The sequence below is a fragment of the Callorhinus ursinus genome, unplaced genomic scaffold (assembly GCF_003265705.2).
Source record: "Callorhinus ursinus isolate GAN/ISIS: 27379988/994484 unplaced genomic scaffold, GSC_fseal_2.0 scaffold2, whole genome shotgun sequence".
NCBI classification, from domain to species: domain Eukaryota; kingdom Metazoa; phylum Chordata; class Mammalia; order Carnivora; family Otariidae; genus Callorhinus; species Callorhinus ursinus.
In genome coordinates, this window is record NW_027397064.1 from 3,181,639 (window position 1) to 3,209,262 (window position 27,624).

Below are 27,624 nucleotides of genomic sequence, written 5' to 3' on the forward strand. Positions count from 1 at the left end.
CCCAGGAGACAAGGCAGGGGGCCCGGGGCCAGAGCTGAGCTAAGGGTGCAGGAGGGGATGACAGCAGGGAGGAGAGGGCAAGGGCCTGGGGACACAGGCGGCAACGAGCTGCAGCAGGTGCCCCTCCCCCAGGAGCCCCGGCCTGCTGGGAACATGCCTCCTGAACTGCGGGAAGGCGGGTCCAAGCGGGACAAGATGCCGCCTGTGACATCTGGAATGAGGGCCGGGCATAAAGAGGAGGAGGGAGAATGGGAAGAGAAGGTAGAGAGAGAAAGGAAGAAACTAACTGCAAGGTGTGTTCGCGTTTCTCAAAACGGGGTGCAAGAGACACTGAAAACACCTCAGCAATCCTCACAGCTCTGCAGCTCTGCCTGGGGCAAAGAGGAAGGGCAGGAGCCCGGAGGGAGATTTCACTAGTAGCTCCTGAGGTGGGCGAGTCTGGGGGGCGAGCAAGTCTGGGGGGCGAGCGCGCCGGGGCGGGGGCGGGTGGGGCACTGCTAGCCGGACAGATGCTTTTTTGATGAGGACCATGAGAGATGAAAGGACAGCCCTGGAGAGCAGAGTGACTGTCATTACCAAGACTTAAATAACACACTGCTTCACCACTGCCCCCTCCTAAAATCCAGCATTTCCCCCCGGAGAAGCATCAGGGTACATAGCTACACACCACACAGAGAATCACTTAGGGCCTCCGCGATACTCTAGAAAGAAAACTCATTAACCGTGACATTTTTCCTTCCGAAGTACAGAAGAAAGGCCCTGTTTACACCTTTTACCCATGTTTACATTGCTCCTAGTGATCTAGTGTCGGGTTAGCCCTAATCTGTTTTTAAATACTTAGGCAAACAAATTCTTCCAGGAGTAAATCTGGATTAGTTTTGCTTCACTTCCTGGTACATGCGAGCGACCCCACAGTGACCCCCGACCCTTTTCACGGGGAGATTTCCAGGACAAACACTGAGCTACAGCTGAGAACCCACCCCGCAGCCCGCACCCCACTGGGGGCTCTGTGGCGGGAGGCGGCCCGCACCCCGTCCCTGCCCCTACTTGGGACAAAATACAAGCACAAAAGCAAAGGGCAGGAGAAGGAATGCTCCAAACAAATCGTGTTTCTCATGGTGTTAAAAAAACCTTATTTAAAATGTATGTAACATACGTTGATGCATTGCATACATCACCAAAGAGAAGGGGCAAAACGTGAGCGCAATGAAAAGGGACAGCGGGGAAGGACGCGCCCAGATTTTCAAGTGCCAGTTTGCTAACTCGTTTCCGGGGGAGGCACTACAATCAGAGCTGTTTTATTCTGCCCTGGTGGATTTTAATGCGCAATGCCAAATCACCCAGGGATAAAACAGAGCCCCGAACACGGTAACTGCTGTCCTCACTGTAATGATCCAATTCTCTCTTTAACATTCGGACGCTCCGGCCTAAGACTGAGCACAGACTGCAGCTTCTGAGCCCTGTCCGGCGGCCAGCGTGTTCTCCCAGGTAAGTGAGGGTGACTTTCCGGCCTGGGGTCGGGTCACCCCACAAACAAGCTCACCTGGCTTCACGGAAATCAACGCACGTCTCAACGATTGTCCTGTTTATCACACTGTTCCTTGCTTTTCAAAGTTGGTGCTGTTTACAATACGTCACAAGGGTGGGTCCAGATTTTAGGGAGCTGAATACTATCTTGGGAGCTTCTTCAGGAGGAAGACTCTGATGTCATGTGTGTGAAATTAGGAACAGGCTTTTGGAGAGGGCTCCTGCAAGGGAAGGCCCAAGGCTTGAACTCTTCGCGGCTGGTCCACCTGCGACCCCGCAGAGCTGGAGCGAGGTGACTATTACCAAGAGGGTTTCAGAACCTCCACCAACTCAGATACAGGGAACAGGCTTGCTACGGGGGGCCGTCCCTGAAGGAGCTGCAAGGACCTGATGGGGACTGCCTCTTCCAGCCCCCACTCCCCCTGGTCCCCCCAGAGCTGTTTTAACGTGTGGCTTTTGTCGTGTGGTGGAACCAGGGCTCTTCAGCAAGACTTCTTTGCTGTTCAAAAACAGAAGCTTCCCACACTGGCTCCTGGGCCCCGCACGATTGTAGGGCGCCAGTGTTTTTTCTGAGACCAAGAGGGGCCAGAAGGCTAAGGGCTTCGCGCCTGCACCAGGCGCACAGCAGCTGGTAGGAGCGAGGAGCTCCGGCAAGGGCATGGGGGTCTTGCTAATCCAGGAAGCCCTATTCATGCGCAAGCACTAGCCGTTATCTAGAACCCAGGTCCCCTGGTCACTGCGCACCCTGGCAACCGAGGCGGTGACCTTCGCCCTGGGCGCTTTCCACAGTGGCCGAGAGTGGGACGAGAGAACCGCCAGGAGCTGCAGGGCCCTGGTTTTCGGGAATGGAGACGTGGCGTCTGTGTGCCTGCCTTGCTCCTCCCCCTCGCGGTGTGACTTCCACACCTTCGGGGACCCCCTGGGCCCTGTTTGCCTCGTCTGTAAAGTGGGTACAGTGACGAGTGCAGCAGGGCAGGCGCAGGGCCAAGGCCGCCTGTTTGGAGGGTGCACTGGCCAAAAGTGGTGGCTGCTGGCGCCATCACAATGGAGTCGTATGGAGTAATGACGCACAGCCGCTATCGAGCACCTGGGAGCTCACCTGTGGGGGTGACATGTGGGACGAAGGGGGGCTGATGGCTCGGGGGCCCATGGGGGTCAAATCTGGGCTGTCAAATGCGCTGGGCAGGGTGAGGTGGGGCCTCGGCCAGGGTCCCTGACAAACCCATTGGTGCCCTGTGACTCCCCCACAACCTACCATGGGGCACAGGGGCTCGGGACACTGGGCCAGGGGTGCCCGGCTGGTGTGAAGGACCCTGTGGCTGTCTGGGTGTCTGGGGCCAAGCATGCTTAGCCCCGTCCACAGCCTTGAGATGTCTGATGCCTTCCTGGGTGCTACGGACTGAACTGTGTCCCCCAAATTCATATGCCGAAGCCCTAACCCTGATGTGTCCGCGTTTGGAGACCAGGCTTCTGAGGAGGTCACTGAGGTTCAGTGAAATAAAAGTGGGGCCCTACTCCACTGGGACCGGTGTGCTTACGAGATGAGGAAGAGACACAGGGATCTCCGTCCGTGTGATGGCACCCTCTGCAAGCCAAGAAGAGCTCTCACCGGAAACCCACCCTGGCACCTTGACCTTGACCTTGCGGCCCCCAGAGCTGTGAGAAAATACATCTCTGTCATTACAGCCACCTGCTCTGTGGTCCTCCGTTCGGGCAGCCCAGTCCGACTAACATCCTGGACGACCACGGTCTCCATCACTGTCATCTGGCTTCGGTGCCCACAGTTAATATGTGAAAGACAGACACTCTGGTAATGACTTCTTTGCTATGAGAATATTCTACACCATTTGCCCCCAGAAACCAGGATGCCAAGGCCAAATACGCTAATTGTTACTCTGATGTACCAATCTTACTTCTCGGATCCCCCGCTTGTCTTGGCCGAGCCTTTCATTTTCCCCAAGGAAGGCCAGTTCAAGAGCAGCGTGGCTAGCAGCAGATCACTTCACCTCACCCCAATCCCCTGGAGGCCCGCTGCTCACAGCCTCCGTTGGCTAATGAGCTAAAAAATGACTTATTGGCATGGCCGGCCGTCAGCAGAAAGAAGGAGGCCCAGCTCCTCATTTGAGCCCCGTGCTGACACACCTTTAAATAAATCAACCGCACGGGAGCAAGAGAAAATGAGAGAGCGGGCAACTAATCAGAAGAAAGACACTGACCCAATCCCCAAAAATATAAAGAAAAGATACAATAGAAGGTGCAGTAGTAAACATTTTCTTTTCTTCCTGCCTGAAATGAAGCCCCTTTGTGAGGGGGCCCGCCCCTCCTCCCGCCCGGGGGGCCCAGGAGATAGTGAGGACCGGCCAGGTACTGGGCACAGGATTTGGGGGTCAGAGGACACGGAGAGACCCGGTCCCTGGAGCCGCGCGACCACGGCGTCTTACGGCGTCTGCCGGGCTAGGATGTGCTCTCCCTGCAGCCCGACCGACAAGGCCAAGGCTCCACGTATCCCCCAAAGACGACCCCTGAGACATGTCCCACCTGCAGCCTGCCTATGTAGTACCTGCTAGACGGAAACAACCCCCTGCACCAGTAAGACCAGTAAGGACCGGTAAGGACCGGTAAGGCTGTGGGGTGGCCTCCGAGTCCTGGGAGCACTTGCGGCGGCAGTGTGGAGGGTGAAGATGATGATGATGATAATGATGGAAACTGGCTTTCTTGAGAATTCCCGGTCACACCGGGCACATGTTACATGTTTTCACAAAGGAGCTACATATCAAACTCTGAGCAGATGGCATGTGATGGCAGAGTGGTGGCTGTATTTTGAGAGGTGACAAAAAGGAAAGGCCATTTCCTGAAAAGCTTCAGGGGTAAAAAGAGATGGGTCAGTTTTGTCCCAAGTTTCAGAAGAGGTGAAAGAGTGGACAGTCTGCAATGGATGGCTCTTCCTGTTCTGAAGTAGGGCGGCTGCGCTGCGAAGACCCAGGGAGCCCGGAGTTGTCCAGGTAGGACGGGCCGCGGGAGGAGGATGCTGCCAGCGTGAGGCTGGGCCAGAGCGAGGCTCCTGCAGCAACCCCGGCCTTCCAGACGGGCTTGAGGGACCCGCTGTGGCTGGGACCTTGGTTGGGCCACAGCCCTGCTCCCTCTGGTCTGTACGGGGACTGGGTGGAGCGGGCAGGGCGTTCCAGCCCTTTCCAGCATGGACCGTGAGCGAGCGCCCGTGTGGCACCAGTCACTCCCAGGGCCTAGAACTATAAGCTGGGTGATGCACAGGGGGCAGTGGGGGCAGCTAACTTGGCGGACGACACAATCCAGGCTAGAGTCAAGAAAAGATGATCAAGAAGGAGGTGGGGCAGGGACAGAAATGAGCACTGAGGCTTGTGAAGGAAAATATGCACGGTCGGGGTTGTGGGATGTAGGGCTTTACCAGGGGGTCTGGGGCCACGACCCAGGGCTGGGGCCACTCAGCGTGTGTGCGCTGCACTGGGCTCTGTCTTGGGTTACACGGTCCAGTCGTGGAGTGAGGGCCACTCTGCCTGGTGCTGGCAGGGTACTGCGGTGCTCAGCTCCGGGGAGACATGAGGGTCACTGATGAGCCAGAGGAGACTGGGACAGAAGTGTCCAGAAGCAAAGAACGCCGCCAGGCAAGACGTGGACGCTGCCGATGACTATGATGGCAAAGACCTCAGCTGTGAGGGTCACCTGTCCTCGGTAACGGAAAGGGCGTCCTGGGAGGGCTGGGCGTCCCAGCACCTGGAGCTGCTTGGTACCGGGCTGGCGCCTTTCCAGCCCCATGAGCAGAAAGGCTGCTGCGGGAGGCGTCCCGCATGAATCCGCCAGACCACTGCCCTCCACCTTTGCAGCTGTGTACCAAGTCTTGAGCCCCTCATCGTTTCTCCGCCACTGTTTACAAGTCTGCGTGAGCCACGCGGGGGCTTTCGGGGATCGGCCTGTGTGCACCTGTTTATACACAGGGCAAGAGTCACTACTCAAATGGTTTGACTCTGTCACCCGGACTAGGAGCGCGACCACTCATGTCACAGCTACGGTTTGGTAAGGACCTCTGATGTGTCAGCCACTGGGATGAGATTTTCATAAATTATCTGGTTCTGACGACACCTGGTGACGTATGTGGGTCTTACCCTATTTCCGAAGGGAAGAAGGTGAGCCCCAGAGAGGTGAAGACAGCTGCTGTGGGGGTCCCCTGCCGGTGAGGGCCAAGCTGCTGACCCCGGGGGTCACCGCCCACGCTCCTCCAGGCTCCGCTGCCTCCCAGATGAGGGAGACCTGACGCCAGGTGAGCACCTGGGCAGCGGACTGCCGGCCGGGCCCACAGCACTGTCCCCGCCCGAGTCTCTCTTTGGCCATCTCAACAACTGCTCCCTCTCCGTGGGGAAGGGTGAGTCGTGTCACCCGAGGGGACAGCGTGAGCCACGTGCTGGCGGGGAAGTGTAATCGGAGTAAAACAAGGAGTTCTCTGCTCAGCTCCCCTAGACGCCCTGCACCCGGGCCAGGTGCGTAGGAGCCACACGCAACCGGCGGTGGCCGTCTTGGATGGTGCACATGATCTAGAGCAGTCCCACTGCGGCGTGCACGGGACAGCGCCCTTCCAGACAACCTGTACTTTCTTCCCTTCCATTTTCTCCTTACAAAAACTATTTGGCATTGAAAATACAAAATGACGAGAAAGGAAACCACACAAAGGTGAGAAAGAAAAGTGAGTGCAAGCGTCACAGATACCAGGACCCGCGACAGGAGTGCGGTGAGGTGAGGGGCCCGCCGCGCAGCAGCTGCGTCCCAGGGGGGCCCTCGGTCACTGTCAGTGAGGAGCTGAGCGCAGGGCAAGTCTTCCGGGCCCGTTGCGGGGGGGACCCGGAGAGCGAGGAAGAGCCAGGCTAGCCCCCATCCTCAGAGAAGTGTCATCTTTTGACACGGTGCCCCGTCTGCACCCCCCGGCGTCGGAGAGCTGGAGGACTCAGCCGCACGGAACTGAGACTGGCCGCATTTTAAGTCTGGCAGGGAGGGCTCAGCAGGCTGCCAGAGGGGAGCGAGGTTAATGGGTTGGAGTCCCAGAAAAGGCGGTTTGTAGCAAATAACCGCAAGGCTTCCACTTGGCTGTCGGCACTGTTCTGCGGCACCCCAGGAGGCGAGTCACGCGGGGCCCAGGCACCGGTGCGGTGACCAAATGCCCCGCCGGGTCCTCGAGGACCTGTGACCCTTGGAGGATCTGGGCCCAGCCGTCCACTCCGCATCGAGGCTTTCCCTGGACGCCTCCATACAACGCAGACCAGCAATGGCCTTTCCTGAAGGCCCCCTCTGTGTCAAGTCTAATGTGTTCATTTTTATGGGAACCCCTCCCCCCAAGTGTTAAAAGGCCAAGAACTTTTTTGGGGGGCCTGTCACTTGTCACATTGTTCTTTTCGGAAACATCTCTCTTCTGCCTTCATGGGCTGGGAGAGGATTTGTCAACACTGATTTTAAAGGAGATTCTGGAGCAGAGTATATGGGAGTGAAGGGCTAGCCTTAGCGATGAGGAGGAGACGCGCTCGGCTTACACGGGGCCGGTGACAGTGATGGGAGAGGGAAGACAGGGCTAGCTAGCAGCAAGGAATTTCCAAAGTGTCTTTCTGCCTCAAGCAAAGCAGGAACTGGGAGGGAGGCACAGAAGGGGGGCTGGAACAATATGTTAGGAAAACAGGGGGCTTCCTCTCTCTGCAGGGGAAGACCCTGGCCTGCTGCAGGCCGAGCACTGAGCACTTGGCTGCCCCTGGCATGCATGCCTTCTCCCCCGGCCGCGTTGCTAAGGGAGGATGGCCAACAAAGACCGATGGATATTTATTCCTTAATTACCGAAAGCTTTTAAGAAACTGGCCACTGTAAATCCCGCATGCAGAGAGCAGGAGGCAACGGGCGAGGATTTATGCTCATGGGGCAAAGACAAAATAAATATCCCGTCTGACTTCTGATCAATATTATGAGTGTTTTTGCCAACCTGCAGGGTGTTTTATGAGCTCGGAGGAAGAGAACAGAACAGAATCATTATTAATTAAATAAAGTCAACTGTATTAGGCTTATTATTTCTGTGAGTCATAGGTAAGGGTGCCCAGCTGCAGGTGTTGGGGCCGGGTGGCTCCGTGGGCAGGAACCACCCCGGGCAGCCCAGGAGGTGGGAACACGCGCTCAGGTGCTCTGCATGCCCGGTGCACGCGGGCTCAGGCCCGCTTTGACCCAGAGGCCAGTGGATGAGAGTGCTGGTCCCCATGAGCAGAGCAGGGTCTCACCCCCACACCTCGGGCCGGGGTTCAGGTTGAGTCCTGGGGCCCCTGTGGCTTTGCTGTTATTAGCACTGGGCACCTGCCAACACCCGTCTGTTCGGAACCTGGCCAGGCTGAGCAGAAACATGCTCTGGGCTACAAGCAACAGGGCAGATACAACATCATCCCTCTCAAGTTTTGGGACAACTTGCAGGGATTCTCCTTGGAAATCTCAACGTAGGCATAAAGGAGATGTCGGGCCAGGTCATGAGCTCGAGTTGGCCTGGGAAGGGGGAAACATTTGGCTAATTACAGACCCGACCCAGCTCAATCCTCACAGCCTGCTGGTTGGGCCAGGCAGTCACAAAGAACAGACCCGGGCGTCTCTGGGAGGGCCACGGCTGGCCCTGGAGCCCTTCGCCAGGCACCCACCCCTCCTGGGCCTCCGTTTCCCCTCTGGAGAGGCTGGGGGATTTAAAGGCCTACTGACTCTGAAGTGTAAGGTCCCGCGGGAACATCGGCTCGCGAGGTCGTTGTCAGTGACGGGACAGAGGGCGGGCATTTGTCTCACTGGGTCCACTGGAAGAAGGGCCTCAGCCTCGCTTCCCATTTGGACAAATATGCCTGTGCAACACACGGCCACTCCCTTGGAGCTCTGGACCATCCACGTGGGGCCCAGCACACACTCACTGCCGTATGTAGCAGCCTGCCTGGGGCCTCTCTGGGTCCACTCCCGCGTGACCTGCGGACGCCATACTGCCGCCAGCACTGTGGCCAGTGAAGGTGGACCACCGGCCCGGCCTGCGGCCCTCCGAGACTCACCTGAACTGCCTTCTCAGGCCCCATTCATGGGGAATTAATCCCAGAATGGGAGAATCTGCTCATGTTTACTTTCTGGTCCCTGGACCCCCGGGGCCCAACCCTCTCCAACCTTTAAGTGCCCACTTGGGAGGTGACCAGTTAGAGAAGGGGAGGCGGGGCCCGCCCTCCCAGAGCCCTGGACAGGGGAGAACAGGCACGGGGGCGGGTAGAGGGGGCAAGTGGGGGGCACTGATGGCAGCTCAGAGCGCGTCTGACTTTCAAGAAAATCCTTCTGAAAACTTGGGGTACTATGGAGAAAGGCGGAACGCCCAGACTGTTCCAGAAGCAGCCACAGTGTTTTTATTTTCAGGATTTCCCCCCATTTTCTCATCTATTATAAAACAATCCAGCAAAACGTGGGAAGTTACAGGAAAAACCACCGTAGTCACAACCACCTCAACTCGCAAACTCTTCTCGTCTGTGCGCCCGTGTCCTGTCCCACTCCCAGACATATAATCTTGTTGGAATTTCAGCTGACACCTTTATTATTCTGCGCAAAGCTAGTTTGGCAAATTCAGTTTGTGACTTAATCTGCACATTGAGTGAGTGTTTTCACAATTGTAATCACGGCTCAGCTATGGTGGCCACGCACACACTGGATGTTTCCGTACTTCAACATTAGAAAAAATGTGAACAACTGTTTCAGAGCATAAATCCCGATAAATCTGTGCCAAGCGAGAGGGAGCCTGCGCTAGTCAGGTGAGGCGGTCCTCGATCCCGCGTAATGTGGCATGAAACAGGATGCGCCTCGGCAGCCCTCGCGGCAGCCCTGGTGGTAGGACCCCCATCAGAGCGAATTAAGTTCACCATAACAGTGGCTGATGGGATCCGCTTTGGAACATATCGCATCATAAACAGATAAGGAAAGAGAAATGGCCCTTTTCCTCCGCTCGGAATACTGTAAAATGGATAGAAGCCTCTGCTGTGTCTGCTCCATTGGCCTTTAAACACCAGGGAGCAGAAACTCCAGGGCTGTTCATAAACGCAAAACCAAGGGAAGGATGGGGCAACTGCGGAGCGCCAAGCATGACCCGGTGGCTCCTCAAAGACCTGCCCTCTAGGTGGTCGTTAGACACGGAGAGAGACAGGGAAGGCTGCAGGGTACAGACTGGAGACACACTTGCAGAGCTCCGAGGAGGCTTCTAGGGAAAAACAGCCAACTGGCTTTAAGAACTGCACCCTTTAGTGATAGGATGTTTTTAAAGACCTAAGACTAATGATTTTGACAATAAAGAGTCTTCTTAATGTAGTTTTCCTTTTAATTTTGGGGGTAAGATGGGGACTGGAATAGTCATGTGGTTTCTCAAGGGCCACACAAACAAAACAGTAACAGTAACAAAACAGATTTTACACGGGGAAATGCATTCCAGAGGGTATGCAAATGGAAAAGGCATTTAAGATGAGTTTGCACGTTAATTTTTTTCAAAATATGAAAGCATAAAAACGTGCTGAAAGATCCTAACCAGATCAGCCGTTGGCTTGACTGACACACTGGGGACGGTGGGGCTGGTCTGCCAGCGACCCTTCATACCAGCCAACATGGACTCCATTCCAACGTAGCGGCAACTGAAAATCTATTAAAGACTAGATGTCCCTCTTAGAGAAACCCCAACAGATGAATAATGGCTATTTTTTTTCTCATCTGATCTTAAATATTGAAAATATCAGACCCAATCTCCACCCCCACTAGGTACTTTTTGTTTCTAAGTTTGGTCATGTGTGCGTGTAGAGGTGATCTTGGGAATGATTCACCGCAGCGTATATGTGAATTCTCTAAAGTAAGGAAAGCATGATTCTTTAACAAGCTAAAGTTAATTCTTTCATGAAAATCACCAAACATCTATCTAACTAATTTGATCAGGAGGCAGAAACTGGTCAGATGTTTTATTTTCCACAATTGACACAGCATTTAACTTGCTCAATGTCATTGTCTTTGAAAACGCAACGTGAAAATTCTGCTCAGCTTTTTCCCGGAGAGGGAATCCTAGGACAGTGGTACAGAGAAGATGTCAGGGGTTCACTAGCCCAGGCTGGCTTCATGGGGCTGTGAACTCTGCAGATGCACAGGCCCTTGTCCCAAAAGGGACCCACGGTTGGTATAATGTTCCACTGTTTTGAAATTCCTGATGGTTCCTGAACAAAGGCCCCACAAATTCTCTGGTTGGTCCTGGATAGTCTAGTTGCTTTACATTGATTGATTGATTTTAGAGAAAGAGAGTGTGGGAGCAGGGGGAGGAAGAAGGAGAGAGAATCTGAAGCAGACTATACACTGAGCAGTGCTGGACATGGGACTCAATCCCACGACCACGAGATCATGACCTGAGCAGAAACCAAGAGTTGGACGCTTAACCGACTGAGCCACCCAGGGGCCCCCTGGATAGTCCAGTTGCTTTAAAGTATCAGTTGGTGGGGCGCCTGGGTGGCTCAGTTGGTTAAGCGTCTGCCTTCGGCTCAGGTCATGATCTCGGGCTCTCTGCTCAGCAGGGAGTCTGCTTCTCCCTCTCCCTCTGCCCCTCCCCCTGCACGTGCGCTCTCTCGTTATCTCAAATAAAGAAATAAAACCTTAAAAAAAAAAAAAGTACCAGTTGGTGGCAAAGCTATCTCCGGTCCACTGAAAAATGGCAAAACGTGAACCATGTACTGGAGTTTTCATAAAGCTAAAGTTACACATTTGTAGGGCACTTCCTCTTCTGAGGTTATGTCCTTCCCATCTTCTGGATGCTAACGTCCTTTTATGAAATGATGTGACCACAAACAATTTATTATGTGTCCTTAATATGACAAAGTTAGGAACCAGCTACCCACCATCTTAACTGAGAAGCCCTGGTCCACCCAGCCCCTCTCTGCAGAGAACAGGGGAGCCCTCTGCTCCCATGAGCATGCCCTTCACTTTTTGTCCTCACGCAGTAGGATGTGTGAGGCCTCTAGAAAAAAGGGTTTCTATCCAACATTCACTATTTAAATGAGTCAAAAATCTAGAATCTGGGAAAAGAGTAAGGCAGTTCCTCAAAAGATTACACATAGTATTTATTACTCCATGACCCAGCAATGCCACTTCTGGGTATATAGGCAGAAAAACTGAAAGCTGGACACTGAAGAGATATTTGCACACCCATGTTCACAACCAACAGCGTTATTCACAATAGACAAAACATGGAAGCAACCTGAGTGTCCATCAGCAGATGAATGGATAAGCATGAAGTGGTCTATCCATACAAGGGAATATTATTCAGTCATAAAAGGGAACGGAATTCTGTCCCACGCTATAGCACTGATGATGAACACTGAGGACGTTATGCTGAGCAAAATAAGCCAGTCACAGAAAGACAAGTATTGCACGAGTCCTCTTCTGCGAGGTACCCAGAAGAGTCAAACTCAGAGACAAGAGGTGGACGGGTGGGCACCAGGGGCGGGGGGGCGGGGGACGGGGAGTTCATGTTTATTTATTTATTTTATTTTATTTAAAGATTTTATTTGTTTATCAGAGAGAGAGAGAGAGAGAGACAGAGGCAGGCAGAGGGAGAAGCAGGCTCCTTGCTGAGCAAGGATCCCAGGACCCTGGGATCGTGACCTGAGCCGAAGGCAGACGCTTAACTGACTGAGCCACCCAGGCGCCCCGGGGAGTTCATGTTTAATGGGGTCAGAGTCTCAATTTGGGAAGGTGCGGAAGGTCTAGAGATGGGGGTGATGGTCGCACAACAATACAGACATATTTAATGCCACAGAACTGTCCACTTAAAATTGATTAAAATGCTAAATTTTGTCTGTTTTGTCACAATTAAAAAATACTCCAGAACCGGAGTGCTGTCTTGTCGCACCCCCACCTCCAGACACCACTGTGTGAGACTCAGGTTCCGTGCCTGTGTCATGATGGCCCCTACTATTAGACCCAGGTAACTTCACATCAATATAACGTTGTTACTGACGATATGCGGTCCATACTCCGTTTTCCCCAAGCGACCCCCGACCCTGAGAGCCGAATGTTTCTTCCAGCCAGAAGTCGTTCCCTGAGGCCATGCTGCATCTGATCCCTCCGCACCTCCATCTCCTTTATTCTGACGGTCCTCCCAAATCCCTCCCCTCTTTCTGGTCTTGAATTACATGGGGATTTTTGAGGAGTCTGAGCAGTTCAGATTACACACTGCTCCCCAATCTCGTTTTGTCTGATTCAATTCAGGTTACTTACTTTTGGTGAGGACACTAGACATGAGCCCACTGCGCCCCCCTCCCCCATCACATCGGGAGGTATAGATGGAGGGGGTGCTCCCATTACCGAGTCTGAGCACAGGTGAAACCGGGGCCCCCAGACCTGTCCTCTGTCCAGGACCTTCTCCCCTTTATAACTAACAAGTGACCTGGGGCTGATCCCTTGAGACACTGCACCTCTGGTTCCTCAAGACGTTTCCCCAAAGCACATGGGCTGATGACGCCTACAGAGTCGGTCGGTATGTCCTTAGAGGCAAGACAGAGACGTCCCAGTTCTGTCGGTCCTTCTCTGATTATTAGTTGGCATTTTCTATAAAGAAGAGCCGCCCCGGCCCCCATATCTCCTTTTGGGAGTATCATCACAGACCCACAGGCTTTAAAAAAGTCCCTGTGTCCTAGAATCTACGACGGCCATTATTCTTTCTGAGGCTTACGCCGCTCCAGAGCGGGCCACGGGGCGCCTCCCGGAGCTGCCCCTGTTCTGTACAACAAGCCCCCTTGGTCCCCGACAGCGTCGTACTTCCTGGCACAGCAGCGGGTCCCAGGCCGACCTCGTACTCTCCCACATCAGGGATGAGCCATTTCCCTAAGGCGTCCTCATCTTGTTACTGAAGCCGCCATTTCTTTTCCTTTATTTATTTTACTTGCACTCTGAGATTCATATGTAGTTTATGGACATCATGTGGGGAGATCCCATGCACCCCTTAGCTAGCTTCCCCCCAGTGGTACCATCTTGAGAAACTACAGTCCAGTCTAACAACAGGACGTATCTTGACGGCGATGCAGGCCAGCCATCTTGCTCAGATCTCCCCACTTTTATGTGTAGTCATCTGTGTGTGTGTGTGCATTTGCTTAATTCCACGCAATCTTATCTGATTCCTGGGTCACATTGCTGTGTCCCCCCTCACAGTCAAGGTAGGGAATGTTCCCCCTACAGGGGTTCCTCCCGTTCACCCTTCTATAACCACATCCCCCCATCCCCTCCATCCCTCACCCCTGGCAACCACTAAATCTGTTCTCTCTCTCTGTAATTCTGTCATCTCCCGAATGCGCCATAAATGGAATCATACAGCATGTAATCTTTGGGGATGTGCTGTTTTCACTCAACATAACTCTGGAGACCCCTCCAGGCTCTTGTGTGCATCAATGGTCCACACCTTTCCGTTGCTGAGCCGTGTTCCGTGGTACGGATGGACCACAGTATGTTCAACCATCCCGCGGAGGGACATCTGCGTCATTACAAATAAAGCTGCCATGAGTATTAGTAAAAAAAGGTTTTTGTGTGAACTTAGCTTTTTATTTCTCTGGGATAAATGCCCAAGAGTGCAGTTGCTGGGTTGTATGGGACTTGCGTGCTTAGTTTTATAAGAAGCTGCCAAACTTTTCCAGAGTAGGAGCTACGAGTTTTTAAAAACGTTATTTGACAAAACTAAATTCCATTATGAGAAAGGAACGGAAAGAGCCCTTATGATTGAGAGGAACGTGGCATCGCCTGCGTGGGAACAAGAACATGGCATGCTGGGTGATCTGGGGCCACTGCACCCTCAGTGCTCATTCCTCCAAAATTCCTGGACACAGAGCCACAGACAACTCCAGTTTTCTTTCTGCAAGTAGATGAGACCTAAAACCGAGTGCAGGTATGCAGACACGTGTGTGTGGAAGGCGTGGCTAAAGACACGGGGTACAGGGGCCGGAAACGTGTTTATAACGTCCTTAGACGTGAGGATTGCATTTCCAAGTCGGGCCAGCACACACGTGGGAAGCCCCGTCACTGCTAGATTTTGATGGGGAAAAAAAGCGATGAACACAAAAATCTGGACAATTGAAAACAGAAGGGCCTCCCCCACCTCACTGTCCTGGGGTCTTGGCCAAAATGGGGCCTCGCGCCGGCCTGGCAAAGCTGTGTTTGCTTTTCTACACCTTTCTTCCGTTCCTTCCCAGTCTTCTTCGGGGCACATTTGGAAATTATTTAAAAAGATAAAATGCCTCTAATCTGTTACCAATTAGAAGACACATGTGAATATTATTTTCTAATTTGTGACTCTTGAGTGTGTCTCAAACACCAGAGAGAAGTAATTGAAATAATTATGCCTGCTCCTGAATATTTCTATTATGTTCCTGAAATAAGGGTAGATGTGTCCTCTTTGCATGATGTGCCCGAGGGTTGAATGTATCAATAAGAACATCAAAGCCCTGGATGTGAACAACCACAAAACTGCAATTTCCAGCCAGCCCATTGGTGGCCTGAGTAGCCGGAGGCCGGCGGTGGGGGGGAGGGCGCTGGCAAACGGGTCAGCAAGACAGCACCAGCCAGCCCTCTTTGTGGAGAGCTCAAGGGGAGTGGGAGCAGGGGTGCAGAGAGGCAGCGGGCTTCCTTGTGAACATGGGCTCTTCCCTGCAACTCTACTGGTCCCAAACTTCCCTATCCCAGGGATAATTTGCAGCCGGAGGGCTGTGCTGTATGAGGCATAAGCCTGATTTATCACACGAGTGGCGTGCACTTTTTTTTTTTAAACCTAGTTATAGTGCGACTTGAGTGACTAACTCCTGAAAATTGGTAATTTCTTGGTGGTTAACAGGAGAAAGTCCACCAATGACAGGCAAGGCCTGCTAATAAATTTATAGGGCGTTCTATGCCAATTAGACCTCGTCAGCCATTCAAAAGGCAGGGATGCCAATCAGGTCATCATTCCACAAATGCACTCTTTATTGCTGACATTCTTGCAATTCAATCCCCCATTTATATGTTTGAAAAGCAGCATATTAATGCTGACTGTACAGGAATCTGTAATTTCTAGAGAGCCCTTCTGGTTAAACCACCTCCCTCTTCTTCTGTGCAAACTTCTCTTTGTTCTCGAGGGGTAAACAGGGACCGGAGATGACCACGAGATCTATACAGAACAAGATTCACTCCACATTTTGGGTTTCCTCGTCAGGCACTGGCCGGCAGGGAGCCTTCTGGTTTACAGGTACGGCTCACCTTCAGTGAGGCACCACGTCGTCCCCTGCCAGGTCCTGAGGCCCCAGACGTGCTCATCTCCGTCACAGAGCCGGTGGAAAGCACCCCAGCCTGAGTGGACCAGGCATCCTGACAACGGCGAGACCCAGAGGCACAGAGAGGTAGTATCACCCTTTCTGGAATAGTGAGGAACGCGCAGATCTGTCCAAGGAAAATGTGTGCACGTTTGCTCTGTGCATTAAAGCAACTGACTAGAGAAACTTTCATTTTGTATGCTTTCTTTGGGGAAAAAAAAAATCACAAAAGAAGTGCATGATCTTTAAGGAAAAGTCAACTGCGAAGAAATGGGCAATGTGGACTCGGGCGTTAACCACCTGTGTGAGTGGTCGGCCTTCCGGGCATTTCCAGCTCCGCACGACACCCCAGGTGCGGTCCCCATCCCCCCACTTTGCATTCCATTTCTCCAACTGATGGATGTCGACATCCCTCCCACCTCTGGACTTTGAAACACAGAATTCTTTTCTCTTGGAGTTCTTTGAATTTGATTTGATTACCACCATCATCCAATGCCCTATTAAGCATTCATTCTTTCAAGAAACATCAGTTGAGCACTCACTAGGAGTTAGGCACCGCACCGAGTTAGGTTCTGGGCTACAGGGCGAACAGAGGCCGGATGGGGAGAGAGCTGTGCCTGCCGCAGCCGCTGTTCCTAACTTCACAGGAACAAAACAGAATAAGAGAGAGATTCCTTCTCCTCTGGGTTTTTATTACACAGACAGCCCTGGATCTAGTTGACAAAATTTCCAGTGTAGCCACCCAGGTGAGAAAAGCATACTATTTCCTGCAGATTAAGAACACATAAGGGGGGCGTCTGGCTGGCTCAGTCGGTAGAGTGTGCGACTCCTGATTTCGGGGCCGTGAGTTCGAGCCCCAGCTTGGGTGTAGACATTACTTAAAAATAAAGTCTTAAAAAAAAACAAACACATAATGCACCAGTCATTGTTAGCGTATCTACCATTTGAAGACAGAATGACTAAAACAAATATTTAAGTTCACAGAGGCATCAACCTCAAGATACACCTACCATCTGCTAACATAATAGCACAGGCAGCCTTTTTGGAAATGCCAGCCCACTGACACGTGTACCAGAGTGTCTCATGTTTCAAGATGGTGGTCACAGAGAGGCGGCACCAGACCGAACCCCACATGTGGGCCCTTCCATTTTCCAGCAGAGCTGGAGTCATGAAGCCTCTTCTTCAGGGCGCACAGAAACTCCTTCAAAGCACAGCATGAGAAAACTCCTCCTTTGCTAATTCCAAGGGAATGTGCTTATGGACTCTCAACATGGTTAATAAAGGACACCACCGTCCAAGGACAAGTGATGCCCTGTGTAGGAATCAAGACGAGCAACACAGGCATGAGGATCATTCTGAGAACCAACAAATGCAGGACTTCTCTGGACCACTCTTAGCTGCCTTCAAACAGGTCTTCCATTCACAGAACTCAAGCGTGGGAAATCTCTGTCCCAAGAGGCGCATCCACCAGGGAAGGGGAACCCTTAGCACCGGAGAGGCCAGAGGTCAGCACCATACCCAAACTCTGTCCCAAGGTATCAGGTCTCCCACTGTCTTCCTAAGGGCCCCTTGATCCTCTCTAAACATCAGCTGCTCTCCCAGGAGTGGCCTTTCCCCCTTCCCTTCCCCGGTGAAGGGAGCATATAGGCCCTCAAACCTCCCCATCCCTTCGGTACTTGCTTCACTCTCTCATGCCCCGCCCCCCAACTGTGCAGGTAAAATTAAAAATCAATAAACTTGTGGGGCGCCTGGATGGCTTGATCGGTTGAGCATCTGACTCTTGATTTCAGCTCAGGTGGTGATCTCAGGGTCCTGAGATTAAGCCCCAAAGTGGGCTCTGCACTGGTCACTGGGCATGGAGTCTGCTTGGGATCGTCTCCCTCTCCTTCTGCCCCCTCCTCCCTGAGCTCTCTCTCCCTCTCTCTCAAAACAAAACAAAACAAAAGTCAGTAAACTTGTACATCTTTTCTCCTGTTTATTGTTCTAAATCTCATTCACAGCAACCCCCACCCCCAGCCCACCAACCCCAGCCACTGGACCTAGGAGGGTGGAAAAGTCCCCCCCACTCCCCACCCTCAGTCCCACTGCTTAGTGGAGTGGCTCTGAGACCTGGCAAGGCTGGGACTGGGACCCAGGAGAGGGAGCATCGCTGGAGGTCCAGGGCTGACCAAGAGGGGTAAGGTTCAAAATGAAAGGACAGTAGCAACACTCCCGGGCTTTCTGGAAATGACGATCACGGAGTCTCTCCTGCCCCAGAAGGGAGTCTTGTCAGCCCAGCACATCAAGAAACTGGACAGCCAGGCCTTTGGGACCTGTCCCTCAGGCCAGGGGACCCTGGGCACATCTTTCCTGCCTTCCCTCACCCTGGCCTGTGCTTGCGGCTGATGTTGAATCCGACTGGCCATGTCCGGTCACCTTCCTTGTGGGAATGCTGACCAGCTCAAGGTCTCCCCACACCTCTGAGCAAGTGGACGGTCTCAAGCACAGAGAAATGGTTGTCACGCCCCTCCCAGCAGAGGTGGCTGGCCTATCACCTCCCAAGGCCCGTTCTAGAGTCCTGGAAAATGATTAATCCGTCTCACTTAACTGAGGCCAACTTGCCCTCAGTGTGGGTCCGACGTGCACAAAGAAAACGACTGTCTCTGGTTTTCTAACAGATCTGCCCCTGTAACTGGCCTTCACAAACTAGCCACAGCACCACACACACACAGAAAAAAGCTTTTTAAAATGCCCGCGATCATGTTTTCAGCTTCCAGGAGGATCCTCGTCCTGAACATCAAACCGGTTGGCCCAGGTGGGTAGGAGCCATAAGGCAGCCAGTCCTGGAGAAGCATGCTCTGCGGTCCTGCCTGGTACTGCAACCCGCCGCTTCAGCAGGCTCTCTGGGGAAGACGCTAGGGAAGATTCTGGTAGATTCGTGATGGGTGGCAAGCAGGATGTGCTATGATAGAAAAGGGACATGCTCCTGAAAGATGAGGTTCTCCTTTCTTGTGGTCTTTTCTTGGGGGGGTAGTGGGGGTGCAGGCCTCTTTCATTGAACACAGGACGACCCCCCACCTGGGGCTCTGGCTCCCAGGCTCCCACCTCGGCCCCTCAACAGCACTGAATGCCCCGCCCCCTGATGGGCTCCATAATGAGAAGTGCTGTCAATCACAGCTCCATTAGCCTGGACAGACTTTCACTTCCTGAAACAATTTATTGGATCCCCAGAAGCAAACGGGCCTTCTTCCTTTTCAGCTCTGCTTTTAGGGAGCTATTCAGAGGGAGTGTGTGTCCCTCCTGTTCCTGCTGAGCCGCCTTTGTTTTCCTTCATTTACTCATGAAAACAGTTTCCTGACTTTACCCGGCCCCCTCTGTCCCGGTTTCCGAGTGTTTGCCAAAACGGTGTCCCCCCACTGCTCCCATGCTGCACAAAACCCACCAGCTGTTTCCAGCTACTGAACCAGGGAGGGAGCTGCGGATTTTATTTGCAGATGTTTGCAGGGAGGCAGGGTGGGGGGCAGGGGAGGGGAGAGGCACACACTTGAAGAAATTAAATTCAGGTGAAGAAATACAGAAATGGGGCAGAAAGGTGAGCAGCCGAGATGCCCTCCTTGGAGCGAGTCCGGGGTCTGGCCCTTCCCGCAGCCCCCCTTCCTGGCCAAGAATTTAACCAGCTCTACAGAAAATCCTTAAAGACGCCCCAGCTAAAATCTGTCTTCAGCATCTCTAAGATTTTTTGGACTGTCTTCACACTTATAAGGCCTATGGAATGAGCTGAGGGTTTTACTGTGATACGTTTCCAACTATTTGGAAAACCCCGTGCAACTTACAGGAGATGCGTGGGCCAACATGCTTAAAGGGTCTCTAATAGTCTGGATAGAAAAAGATGATCCAAAATTACATAAAATAATATTTTTCCTCTCCAGCTCTTCTTAAAGAATAACATACACCGTGCAACCACACTTGAGCAATAAGGCAATACCCTTTAAGCATAAATCAGTTTAACTCTTAACCTGGGAAAACAGACTGAAGAAGGCAGAGTTATGTCTTGCCTTCTGAGAATTTCACGTCAATAGCAAACGGGGGCGGGGTGGGGGGGCAGACTTTAGGGCCTCAGAGATCTGAGCAGGGTAGCATTATGCAGCCAGGTAAGAAATAGTATCTATTAGGCTAATTTAATCACCGAATACTTTACAGATGAATTAGAATTTAGAATCCAATTATTTCCAACGTTCAGACTCTCAGAGCCTGTTTCTAAGCAGGAGGGAAAAAGGGGAGGATTACGGCAGGTTTTCAAGACTCAGCGAATGGAATGGACCCTCTCCTGCTCCGAGGCAGGAGAGCAGAGAAATGACAACAGTGATCACGGTTTTTGCCATCACCCCACCCCACCGGGCCCAGTGAACCCCAGGCCAGGTCACAGGATTTGTTACCCCTGACGGACAGCCATTGTCCCTGCCGGGAGCCCTCCTTGAGGGCTGGCAGGCCCTCACAAAGGAAGGCGGCTGGGCCACATCCTGTGGTGGCCCACGGAGCAGTGCAGCTCCCCAGGCCTGGAAAACCACAGGGTGCCCTCAGGGGCCACCGCAGGGGCCCGATCATGCCCTGGGCCTGCCTGTCCCTCCTTCGGCAGCCTTCCCTTGGCTCTCTTTATGGGGGCCTTTCTTTTTAGGGGCAGTAAAGGCCGCCAGGGGATGAGGCCCTAAGAGGTAAGAAGGAAACAGTCAATGTAAAGCCTTCCAGGCCTCTGGGATCTGCAAGAGCTGGTTCTCCCACCGGGGATGGGGTCTGTTGTTCCATGTGTGGGGAAACTGAGGCCCGAGGTTAGCACTACAGACACTGAAGCCAGAACAAAAGTAACCTTGTAGAGTGTTCTCCTGCAAAGAGATTCATCTACCAGCTTGGAGGCGGTGGCGGGAGGGCTGGGGGTCCTAGACGAATACAAGGATTTTCTGGTTTGTACTCCAGTGTTCCGAAGGGAAAGAATCCAGTGTTTTGGCATCCCTTCCGTTTCTAGGGCTGGTTCAGGCAGTAGTGGAATCAGGCAAAAAAAATTCTTACGACGGGTACCCGAGTTATCGCTAGGAAGAAAGATTTGTTCCAGGGTTTGTAATTCCTTGAAACCAAAGAGGTTTCTCTAGAAGAAAATGACTGAAAAACATTTTTTTTTTTTTTTTTTTTTTAGAGAAGAGAAATCTGCAGAAGACCTTTGCATTATGGCTGTTTTGCAATTCTCAAGAATCTCCCATGCTCCCAATAGCAGAGTGGGAACGTTAGGGAGGAACCTCCACTTGTAATTCATTCCAGAACAATCTTTACAGCGTGAAATGAATGCATGTACTGTGCATTTAAATTTTCATATGCCAGTGGGTCACAGGGCTGGCCATCAGGACTGAATACACTTGTTTAAGGACCACGAGGACCCCGCCTACTCAGGAAGGCACGACTGAAGCCAGCCACCGGTTAGAGCCATTACCCGCTGGGGCCTCCCCAGCCCCATTCCCTGGCAGGAGGGAAATGTGGTGTTTACAGGCCATGGGGGTTTTATGATGGGGGTGCTTCCTGTCCGGCTGAACAGACAGGTCCAACCCTACAGACTTTGTGAGTTCTCCTGCACATTTTCTCCCACCTGGCACACAATGCGTCGTTATTATCCCTTTAATTACTGAGCTGGACCGCCCTGCTCCCTCTCGACTAGAACCTTTGTGTGTGCTATGTGTGCGCGCACACGCATTCACATTTGTCTCTTTGATTCATTTAATTGAGGGCAGGGCATTGGATAGGATCTCAGAAGAGGCATTCCTTGTTCTAGGATGATTTATTACAGCTCTGGAAAACACCTGTTCATCCATTTATCCTTTTGTACAAAACTCAGACTTACTAACCAGGTTCCTTAAAAAAGATCTTCCTATGTAATATATTAAGTTAAAAAAAATCTCACATAATTATAGGAAAAGAAAGTCTATTTAAGAATAATCATAAGAAAGCCTCCCACATTTGGGGCATTATTTCTCTATGTAGGTACACACACACGATTATGTGGAATTCCAGTGATGATTTCTTAGTGATGGGTATTCTCTACGTAGGAATGGTGAGCTGGAAACTGCTTGAAATATGAACAGGTTCTCCAAAGCAATGGGAGAATCACCTGAATCACTGAGGCATCCATTTCGATGGGTACAGACCAAAAAGTCACTTCCTTATGATGTAACCAAAATAACCCTTTCATCTTCCCTCCAGGGCAAAGGTCAGCCTCCAAAGTCACAGTATCGATATTGGGAGCTCATAAGGAAACCGACACTTCCGCGTCGCAAACTTAGCTCTTCACAGTGACGTCTGCATTACTGGTAGCACATAGCCTGATCGAAAAACCCGAGACCAAAGGTGATCATCAGCTGCTGCTTTCCTCGCCTGGTGCCCAGGCCAGTCTAAACGGATGGTGAGGCCTTTTCTTCTTTCACTGCACGAGCTTCGAAGCCAATCACCACTGTGGGTCAGCTATCTGCCGCGACGGGTCCTTTAGGAGCGGTCTTCCTTTCCGGAGGGGAGGGAGCAATGTTTTCCCCACCCCTAATCCTGCCTGGGTGCTTAGGAAGAGCTCTTCCTCCCAGAGAGATCACATGGGCAGCAGCCTGGAAGCGGGACCTGGTCGGTGAGCTACCGCCACATGCCTAATTAATGACCCTGCTGGTCGCAGCTGGAAGAGCTGAGCTGGGGGTGATTAATTAAATTAGCTGGCAGAGGAAATTACAGTGGAAAAGCCAAAGTTTGATTGCTCCATAATTAACCGCAGTGCAAATAATATCTGCATCTATAACTTCCAGCGATGAGATCAGAAGCCAATTGAATTTGGCACTGATTGAAGCTGTAAATATCCTGTGGCGAGAAATGATAGGTTTGTTCTAGAGGGAAAACTTACAGAAATGGACATCTAGCAAATGTGATCAGGGGAAAAGGGCAACAGCGGAAACTGCAGGAAGGAAGCCTTACCTTTCAAGCTGCCTCTTTCCAACATGAAAACAACCCACTTTTTTTCATATCTCTTTTGGATTAGTGACGAGGCGTGCTACCCTATACATCACATCTCTACGTTTCAGATTTGACTTCCCATGTGTGGAACCTAGGTTAGGGTTCCATTTCCCTTCCTGGTTCTAGGGGTTAAAACTCAATTCTACAGTAATTTCATAGGCTGATACAGGGGGACCACTTTCATCTCCCCTAGAAGAGGAATATTCTATGTAGACCACCAAATGAGGGAGCTATTGCTGCTTTTCTGGATAATGATATTTTTTTCTTCTTTGTAACAATTTCATGTTCAAAATATGGTTTCATTAGCAACAGGATTCTACTTGGAAAAAAAAATATTTTATATAGGTAATTGACTGGCAAAAACCTGGAGAACTTCAGGTAGATGGAAACATTACATTTTCTACCAATCATATATTTTCAAGCAAGTTATTCCAAGGTGGAAAGCATGCATCTCTACTAAAGAAGCTTTGACTAATGACTTGGTGGCTTTTGACCAAGAGCTGTGGCATTTGCCTGGCAACTGGTCAACATTTTATCCCACTTTAGACACCCAAAAGCTCACAGTTAAATGGAGAGAACAGAGCGAGTGGCAACATTTTAAATGCAGTATAGTTCTGAGATCCATCTCTGGTTATTTTTCATTTGAGCTTCACAACCATCTAGTAAGTAGGGCAAGTAGGGTTCTTTTTTTTTTTTTTTAAGAGAGAGAGAGACCACACATGCGCGAGTTGGGGTGGGGCAGAGGGAGAGAGAGAATCTTAAGCAGGCTCCACACCTAGCGAGGAGGCCGATGCAGGGCTGGATCTTACAACCCTGAGATCGTGAACTGAGCTGAAATCAAGAGTCAGACCCTTAACTGACTGAGCCACCCAGGTGTCCCTCATTTTTTTTTTTTTAAATAAGAAAGTTAAGGTAGTCAACAGTATGGAAGAGTCTGACTCAGCTCTCCTGCCTGATGCCCTTGTTCTAGCCTAGGATGCTCCCTGTCCTGATTCTACATGGTTTTCCCTGCAACAGATGGTTCCCTCTGTACCCCAGACTGAGATATGCCCACAAGCGCCACATCTGGGTGGAGAGAAACATGCAGACAGGGCTGTGTCTGTGGTGGGTGCTTGATGATGTGGGCCATAGTATCTAGAGAGGACTGGAGAATATGGGAGACAAAGTCTCCCCAAAGATGTACATGTCCTCATTCCCAGGAATATACTAGCCCACATGGTGATCCCACTGGGAGGTGGGAGGGTCAGAGTCAGAGAACAGGGGGATCAGGGCCATGAAGCAGGGGGAGTGGGTGGCCTCCACAAGCAAATGGACTCCCTGGGAGCCTCTACAAGGGACACAGTCATGTCAACCCATGGGCTTCTGGCTTCCAGACTTGCAAGATCATAAAACTGTTACTTCAAGCCACTGAATTTGTGGGAATTTGTCTCAGCAGTGGTGGGCATCCAATTCCCACACTATCAGGAAGAGAAGGTGTGGATGAACCATGTAGAGAGTGCAGGTTGGCTGGCCTCGAGGAGCCGCTCAGAGTGTGGCCCACTGGACTTGACGTTGGGCAGCAGGAGGCCTCGTGAAAACCTCTGCCTTTGACCTGGGGATTCCACGGAACCCCAACCCTGTCCAGCCACAAGCTCCCCTCACTTGCCCCCTACTGCCCCTCCTGTCCAAGTAAGGAGGGTTCTGGACCCTCACAGAATCTAGCCTGGAGACGTGATGAGAGAGGCGGTCTGACCCTGTCTCCCTGCCTCTTGTTGGGAAAACAGTCTTCAGAGGTGGCTCGCATCTCCGCTCGTCTTCCCAGCAGAGGCTCAACCATCCCTGTTTCCAATTCTCCTTCCAAGAATGTTTGCAGAGGAAGCTCCTTGCACCACAGAGCGTTCTCCCTTGGAGCCAAGGCCAATGTGCTTTCTGTGCCTCACTGGGTTCTCCGAGCTCAGGGCTCTGCTCCTGCAGCGCAGCCCACTGGCATGCACAGATATCCCTTCCCTCGTCTCACCACCCTACGGGGACCGGGCAGAGAGGGCTGGGGAACCACACAGGTGCTGATACTTAGGCTACAGATTTTGCTCTGAGCCATAAGCTTTTCTTTGTCTCAGACGCAGGAGTTGCATGTGTTCCACTGGCTCTATGGAGCGGACCTGCCATAGTCAGAACAATTTCAGACCCAATGCACTCTCTCTCCCAGCTACTCCTTGCCCAGAATGCCAGTCTTCAGCAACCGTGAAACCCATGTTCGCGTGTCCTGTTGGGCCCTCTTCCACACCTCTTCACGGGCCGCTCCCTGTCTCATCAGCTTCCTGTCTGCCGTTCCCTGCTCTCCTCGGTGAAGCTTCCCTGGACTTCTCTGTTCCCCTCTGCCTGCTTCAGTGTTTCCACGTGTCACATCATCAAACAATTTTTTTAAGGGGGGGGGAGATGCAGAGGGAGAGAGAGAGACAGAATCCTAAGTAAGCTCCACACCCAGTACAGAGCCCCACTCGGGGCTCAATCTCATGACCCTGAGATCATGACCTGAGCCAAAATCAAGAGTCGGATGCTCAACTGACTGAACCACCCCGGCGCCCCTCATCAAACAGTTTTGAGTGTCTGTCTCCTTTCTGGGCTGTGAGACTCTGGAGGGCAGGCATGGTGTACCTGGGCTGGGGGGCTATGGGTCAGGCTCCTGCCCTGTGTCATCCCTCATGAGGATAGGACTCACTGCTCAAGCCCTAGGGTCACCAAATGTAGCCAGACCTCCCGCTAGAAAGTAGTGCAAGGCTTGGGGTGAGGAAGGAAAGGCGGGGGATGTGGTCACTCGTTTGAGCACACGGGATGAGGGGTGCCCCAGGTGGACAGAAGGACATAATTGGGCCAATGGCAGGAGACGGGGCCAGAGCCTCTGCAGAGCCTAAGTGCAGGGTTCCACAGTGAGAAGGGGGCTGGCGGGCTGACTGCATCCAGTCCATAAAAGCACCAAGTCACAGGAGCCAGAAACGTATGACACCTGTTTGGTATCAGGTGATGCCATTAAGTTGTTCAAGGTGTCATTTAGCGGTCACACTTCTCCAGGAAGATTATCCTTGAAAAGGCGAAAGGGCCCAATAAAATGCACGGCCCCAGGACAGATAGCGTGTGGCTTCTGCTGGGATGGAATCGTCTGGGCAGTTGGAGCTATGGCAGGTCTTATGGTCAATTTCATGTGTCAAGGTGAACATGACACAGGCTTGGGAGCAAACACCTGCGGTTTCCAGGAGAGAGGACTGTGCCCGAAGCCTGTGGCATTAACGTGTGCCCAAGTTTCCAGCCTGTCGGTCTGCCCTCCAGCTTTGCCAGCGCTAGTAACCGTGTAAGCTAATTCCTTAAAAGAAATCTCTGCGCGTGCATGTGTGCCCACATGCACATGCATGTGCGCTGTGCGCTCCGGGACTCTGGAGAAGCCTGACAGAGCAGGTCAGTGAGTGGACAAGCGACCTGGCCGAAGTGCTGCTGTAGAATCATGAGCCTGGAGGCGATATGCGGACCAACTTCACGGGACGAGGGGCATCGGGGAACGGGTAAGGGTGGGTGCATGGCGCCCAGGCACCCCCTTCCTGGAGGGCGAAGCGATGATCCCGTTCCGTCCCCCAACAGGTACACAGCCCTTGATGGAGCTGGCCTCCCGGGAAGCCACAGGAGGGGACCAGTCGTAAGCCCCGGAGAGGCACACACAGGGTGCGCCCCCCCAGCCTGTTTCAGTCCCGCAGGAGGACGACTCCCATGGCCAAAGCCGAATGACTAAGGGATGGCTCAGCCATCGGAAGGATTAGTGTGACACCATTAAAGAGTGCTTTAAAAGAAATATACGACATGGAAGGCGGTTCATGATTTAATGCTAGCCTGAAAAGGGCTTAAAAAAATTTTTTTTTTAAGATTTTATTTATCTATTTAGAGAGAGAGAGAGAGTGAGCTGAAACCAAGAGTCAGACGCTCAACCCACTGAACCACCCAGGTGCCCCTGCTTTAAAATGTTTTTTAGGGGCATTTGCCTTCGGCTCAGGTCATGATCCCAGGTCCTGGGATTGATCCCTACACGGGGCTCCCTGCTCAGCAGGGGGTCTGCTTCTCCCTCTCCCTACTGTTCGTGTTCTCTTGCTCTCTCTCTCAAACAAATAAAATCCTTAAAAAGAAAAAAAAAGGTTTCTGAAGCATTCTTTAAAAAAAATTTACACAGAAAGACTGTATGTAATATACCTAAACCCTGACTGGGGATGGAATCACAGACGTGCTGTGTGTCTGTATTTTCAGCTCTCCACAGAACACAGTCACTTCCTGAAACACGGCCCTTGATCTTCAATAGGTATCTCTTCAGGAAGCGTTCTGTTGTCGAGTCTGGGAGACACTGCGCTTGGCTGGGATGTCCTGGCGCCGAGCTTCACCCCTCCCTGGTTTGCAAAGTTGCACACGTCAGAAAGAAGTCCCTCAAAGTTCATTTACTTCAGTTCTCAAACACAACTCTTCTTCCAGGAACATCTGTTATCATTTGCTGGAATTAACATTCACAGGCATACATTCTGGAAATCAGGGCTTTGATTTGGCACCCTGGTTCCTTACTGGGAAGGTCTGGACAATTTATGGACCATGTTTGAAACATTCAGGAAATAGATGTTCTCAAGTCTTAAAAAGCAAACAAAAAAAACCCCCAAACCACATAATATTCTCCTGATTGTGAAAAGAATCTTATTCCCACTTTCTAGAGCTTCCCGAGATGTGCATGTGA

At 51.9% G+C, this 27,624-nt stretch overlaps 1 protein-coding gene across 8 annotated transcripts in view; it reads right to left on the reverse strand.

Moving 5' to 3' along the window:
• Positions 1–27,624, reverse strand: part of AGAP1 (ArfGAP with GTPase domain, ankyrin repeat and PH domain 1) — a 513,811-nt gene that overhangs the window by 3,608 nt on the left and 482,579 nt on the right. The gene's annotated exons all lie outside the window — the stretch shown is intronic.